This window comes from Talpa occidentalis, unplaced genomic scaffold, assembly GCF_014898055.3.
Source record: "Talpa occidentalis isolate TD23 unplaced genomic scaffold, MPIMG_talOcc4v2.1 talOcc4.4, whole genome shotgun sequence".
Lineage (NCBI taxonomy): Eukaryota > Metazoa > Chordata > Mammalia > Eulipotyphla > Talpidae > Talpa > Talpa occidentalis.
The window spans coordinates 114,950,718-114,956,632 of NW_023604295.1; the positions used below are offsets into that span (position 1 = coordinate 114,950,718).

At 44.7% G+C, this 5,915-nt stretch overlaps 1 long non-coding RNA gene across 1 annotated transcript; it reads left to right on the top strand.

Moving 5' to 3' along the window:
- The first annotated feature begins 233 nt into the window (after window positions 1-233).
- LOC119257822 (uncharacterized) lies at window positions 234-1,039 on the top strand. Its single transcript, XR_005128125.2, has 3 exons — window positions 234-403; window positions 495-571; window positions 832-1,039. It is a non-coding gene; the product is annotated as an uncharacterized LOC119257822 (long non-coding RNA).
- The last annotated feature ends 4,876 nt before the right edge of the window (window positions 1,040-5,915 follow it).

The following is a 5,915-nucleotide window of genomic DNA, read 5'->3' on the forward strand; positions in this document are numbered from 1 at the left end:
GTCTCTGGTTAGTGCATGCCTTAATGAGTCCTTGGCGAGGTGCTGATCTCCTGTCACTTTGAGTCATTTGCAGTCTCATTAAAGCATTTAGGACTCAATTTTGTTTACTTTTCAAAACTTCAAGTACAATGCGAGATTTGTCTCCTCCCTCCAGCTTTGGCTCCTAGCTGCTTAGAGAGTGGGAGGAAGGGTGTAGTCTCCTTCTGAGATCTTTCCTCCCTTTCCTTAGAAGGGATTTAGGGGCTGGAAGGAAGTGTTCAGGAAGCAGAGTTTTCCCTACCCAACCTGTTTGTCAGTCTGGGAGGAGTTCCTGGCCTGACTTTCTTGGGGACAATGTTCAGCTTCACCTTGGCCAACTTCAAAAGGAAGAATACATGTAAGAGTCTTTCTTCGGGCCCAGAAGGTGAGTACATCCCTTTTCTGACTGTGACTATCCTGGAACCCCTGGTTCCTGTCCTTCTTTTAACCACCTGTTCCTTTCTGTGCAATCACAGGACTACCTGGAGTACTCTTACCTGGGCCCAAGGAGCATGAACAAGCATAGAGGGGAGTTACTCTACCTTCTTTTTAGGTACTCTGTGTTATAGTCCCTTCAAGTCTAATTGAAATTGGTCAGTCCAATGAACTTCCAACTTTCAGAAATCTCTGGGAATAATGCATAACTCTGTTAAGGGTTGAATTGCTTCCTTCAAAATGTGTGTTGAGGCCCTAACCCCAGTACTTCAAACTGTGACCTTATTTGGGAATATGGCCACTGGATGTAATGAGTTAAGATAAGGTCATATTGGAGTAGGGTGAACCCTTAATCCAATATGACCAATGTCCTTACAGAAAGACAACCATGTGGAGGCAGACACATGGGGAGAATGCCATGTGCTGATGAAGGCAGAGATGGAAGTGCTGCTGCCACAAGCCAAGGAACACCCAGGATTTCTGGAAGGCCTCCAGGAGACTGGGGAGGCAGAGAAGGATTCTCTACAGGTTGCAGAGGGAGTACAGCCTTGCCCATACCTTGATTTCAACTTCTATTATCCCAAACTGTGAGACAATAAACATCTGTTGTTTAAAGACTATTTTTTTTATAGAAGCCCTGGAAATGGATTCAGTATCTCTGCTCAAAAGTGTTTCCAAATGTAAAGGAATGATGCCAAGCAGCATCTTTTGGTCCTTCAAAGTGGAGGAAGGATGTTGCACCATGCTCCTAGACTCCAGAGTGTTTTCTGAAGAATTTCTAATTACTCTGTACTTTAGTGGGTTATACAGCAAAGTTGTTACGTAGCAGAGGAAGAGTTGCTTGTTTTTTCTTCTTTTTGGTATCTCTACCCTCTACTACTGGTTCTTACACTCTCCCTCCCTCCTCTTTGGGGCACAAAAAGCACCCTCATGATACCTAGAGTTTTCTTAAGACCAGTGACCTTCTTTCTTGGTCCTTGGACCCTCTCTGTGTGGACTTGAGTGGGTGGTAGGTAAGCGGGTTGTGGCTCCTCTTAGCCTGCCCTGTGTGACCTGCTTGGTCATTCTGAACATTGAATGTAAGGTCCTCAGTGTACTTTGCCTTTCTTGACCTCACTTTGGGTCCTGACCACAATCCTGGGTAGCTGGAAGGGTCCCACTCAATGTCTTGTTCCCTCATTTAGTGCAAATGGTACACTTTGCCTAAGGAACCTGAACTGTGACTCCTGTTGCTCTGGTTCTCTAAGGTAGAGAACATACAGTAGAGGGTGGCAGGCAGAATCAACTTCTTTTCTAGGTCACAATAGAATAAGATAGATCCCTAATTCAATATATCTGATTTACTTTTAACAAGAGACCATATGAGCACAGAGACAAGTTACCATGACTGAAGTAGCCTCAGAAAGAGGCTCACTTAACCTGGGCTACCTCCAGGGAGGGCTAGGCCTCAGACAACCCCTCAGGGGAAATGGGAATCTTCTTTATTTTCCTGATCAAAAATTTTTAGTGGAGGAAATTCCACTGCTGTAAACATCCAGGCAAAACTGAAAGTGGAAAAGGTCACAGTTCACTGTGAAGCCTGAGATGGGTATGAAGATGGAGTGAGTCTGACCTCCAAGCTGGTCTTGGTTCTAGTGATAGAGGAGGCAAAATTTCCTTAGGGGAATTAGTTTTCCATCCATGCCTTCTGCTGACTCCTCTCAGAGGGGTTGCTTGCTTTTCATAGAGTAGAGTTAATGGTTTGCTGAACCCCAGATAGCTCTCTTTGTTCAGGTCACCCTAGAAACCATGGGGACAGACGCCGAGTTCCTGTGGTCTCTGGAGCAGGCTGTGTTGCTGCTCTGACATGATGGGATTTGCACACATGACTGTGTTAGTGCATGAATGAGGAGTACCCAAACTGTTAGGGGGTACATGCTCTGAAAGGGGTTCAGCCATCTGCAGGACAAAGGTAAATAAAACAGACTCTTGGTGTGAAAATCTCTAATAGAATTAGTGTGCATACAGAGAGAAAAGAAGAAAATACTCCTTATAATAGTTTGCCAACAAAACTTCAAAATTACACATTCCCTCTTGGGCAAATGCCCAGCCAAACAGGATTGGCTGAAGAGGGGCCACTGAGGCCCAAAACTTTACACAGTCTAAAGCACCTTCTGGCAGAGAACCACAAAAAGGGGTTAGACAGGTTGCAGAAAGCTGGGACAGAAAAAGAGAGGAAACACAAAATCAAAGAACATGTCAAGATAATGGCTGCCATTTTCTCTGCCTCTGTACAAGCCTCTCACCTCTGTGTCTCTTCCAAGTACCTCTTCTAAGTATCTCTACATGTCTCTCCTCCATGTATCTCCTCCAAGTTTCCTTTCCAGCAGAACCAGCAGTATTCCTTTCCAGGGTTCAGGCTGGGCTGCAGAAGTAGGAGTGAGATAGGCCCATCCACTTTCCATCTTATATAGGTTCACCTAGCCACTTAGTCCCTAGTTCCCAGTGGTTCCCTTGCTCAGGAAGTGTGGGTCATGGTGAACTGGGACTTGTAATCCAAGGCAGCTGCATGTAAGTGAGGAAGGGAAAATGGTGCCCTTCTATGCTCCTCCCTCTTTAATAGCTGCTCCCATTCTGTATCTAGAGGCCTTGCGTGGGAAGCAGCCAACTAAGCTCAAGTTTGGCTTTGTTGTTTGCAAGGAATCACAGCTCCCCAGACCACGAAGAGAACAATGGGCTTTTGGTAACTCAGAAACAGAACCAGAGTTGTCAGTTGCCAAGGAAGGTCTGAGAACTGGTTTCCCACCTTGAGCTCCCTTGGGCCAGGTGGTTTCCCTATCACACATGCCAGTTCCTCCCTATGCATCATTTCTGGCTAAATTTCCAGTTCTCTCTTTGGTCACACATGGAAGAAGTTAGTCAGATAGGTCAAATTCCTTATGTCAGGCTTCCTCAAGGATTGACAGCTGGCCTATAGGTAGGTAGGATGCCTTTGGGGCAGGTACCCAGGTCTAGTCTGATTATACGACAGCCCTAGAGAAACTTAATACTGTGCCCTGAGCAAGGCTGTGAGTGTGGCACAATGACCTAACAGGCCAGGGTGGGCTTGTAACTGACTTGTCTAACTGAAGGGTTTGCTTCACAGAGATATCTGTCCCTTCCTAAATTCTTCCTTTCCTAGATCAGCCTTCTGGACAGGCTAAGGGTATAATTTTTCTCAGTGCAAATTCCTCTTGTGCCACTGAGACATCAGGAGGGCAGAAGGTACTGGTGAAGGAATGCAGGGGTGCTGGAGTTGGGAGGAAAGGACTGCAGAAAATGTGGTGAGGTCTGTGGTTGACCAACCTAGCTCTTCTTGTCCTGCCTGGAGGGGCGAGATCACAGGCATTCTCGTTCTGAATGCCTGTGTGACAAAGAACCTGAAATCAATGTGACAAAGAACCTGTCTCAATGTGACAAAGAACCTGAAATTCCCCTTAGACCCTTGCCAAGTGAAGTGAGTGACTTCATGTGGCTAAGGTTACCTTAACGTGAAGAGGCCAGAGCTCTTTGGGTCCAGCACTCACGACTCCTTCTCCTATCCTTCTAAAAAGAGGTACCAGGTAGAAATATCCTCAGTGCTGGACCTGATTCTAGCCTACTCTTAGACCTGAGAACCCAGTGCAGGTTGAGCCTTCCTGGAAGAAGTCAGAGAAAGGTAGGGTAGGATGAGTATGGGAAATTGCCGGAGCTTTTGTAAGAGTTACAAATTATTTCTACCTCTTCTAAGATTCTGCTGGTTTCTGGAAGGGAGACAGACAAATGTATTTTCAAAAGTTCCCTCCAGGTAGGGACTACACCTGAAGGCGGGGGTGGGGGAAGCAAACATTGTTTAAAAATGAACAATGTTGCTGCAAATTGCATGTGTTTATCTTTTTTGAATGCTGAGTAATATTCCATGGTGTATATGTACCACATCTTCTTGATCCAGTCATCTATTTTTGGGCATTTGGGTTGTAGCTCCCCTCAGCAGTGTATGTCAGTAGATCTGCCTGTTCTGCTCCCCACTCTGTCTCTGGTGAATCCTCTCACCCCCACACCTCTGGCCTGCACCCCAGTTCTTCTATGCAAAAATAAATAAAATCTTTAAAAATAAATAAACAAAATAAAATGCAAGGGTAGAAGGAAAAAAATAAATAAAAATGAACAATGATGTACAATCTATATAAATAAATAAATTAAAAAAAAGGAAAGTTCCCTCCAGGGCTTTCTAATTCTCTTACCCACTTTCCACTGACTTCTCTGAGAAACCACCACTCTACCCCAGCAGTCTCTTAACTTTTTTGATCAGGCACCCCATGGATAAAAATTTTAGAGTATGTGCCCTTGAGTGTTAGGTGTTTATTTATTTAAAAATAACACCCTTGTATTTCTGTGTTCATATATTATAATCTTCATAAAGACACAAAACTAGAAATTAATAGGAGACAAGTTTAAACAGAAATAGAAATAGAACTTCCATTCCTGTCCTCCTGATTCCTAGCTTACCTGGTTCCTCTCCCCAGGGTGTGCTTCCTTCGGAGATTACAGCTCTTGGTTCCTAATTGTATCCCCACTCCTAGCTCAGGTCCTGGCATACGGTAGATGTTCAGTAAATTTGTGGGCTAGATGAATAATGAATAAGACAGCACTAGATCTTGAAGAATATGAATATTTTGCAAATATGTAAGTGGGTTGAGGGGCCATGCGGAGAGCCTCCCCCAGAGGTGAATGTTATGATTTATTGACCTTTCCTAATAGAAACATTAAGATTAGACCTTACGAGAGCATATTACATTTAAGTAATGATTGATTGTTTGGTTAATTAAATTAAATGTATTTATTTATCCCTCCTCTCCATTAGCAGAGTGGCCCCTGTTCCCACAATCTAATCGCTTAACCATCTCCTGGCCTGCTCAGTTCCCCCAGTGAGATGACGGAGAAGCAGGAAAGAAGTCGGAGGAAGCGATTCAATGAGGAGTTACCCAGGAGAAAGAAGCCTCAAATCTTAGCTATTAGTTAATTAGGTGCTGTGTGAAAATGACTTGAAGGGCCAAGTGAAAGGAATTATTACAGGTTCCTAATGGTCAGGAATTGATTTATTAATGCAGCATCACATTTGCATGCACAGTAGAGCACTGGTAATAGCCCAGAGTGGGGTTTGCAGAGGAGGGATGGATGGCTCAAGGCCTCTGGGGTAGCCTCTCCAATGATTCTTTTAAATTTTCCCTGCTTCCCCCTCTCCCTACTCCCTACTCCCCCTCTCCCTAGCCTTTGTTGGGGGAGCAAAGAGGCAGCATTTTCCAGCAAGAACATTCTTAAAGACCACCTGCAGGAGGGCCATTCTCCACAGAATGACAAGCCTGCCCTGTCTCCCTGCCTCATTTTTGGATGACAGCAACACTTACATGGCGATGCCTTCCAATGCATGTGCCAGACTCTACCTTCGTAATGCTTTACACATA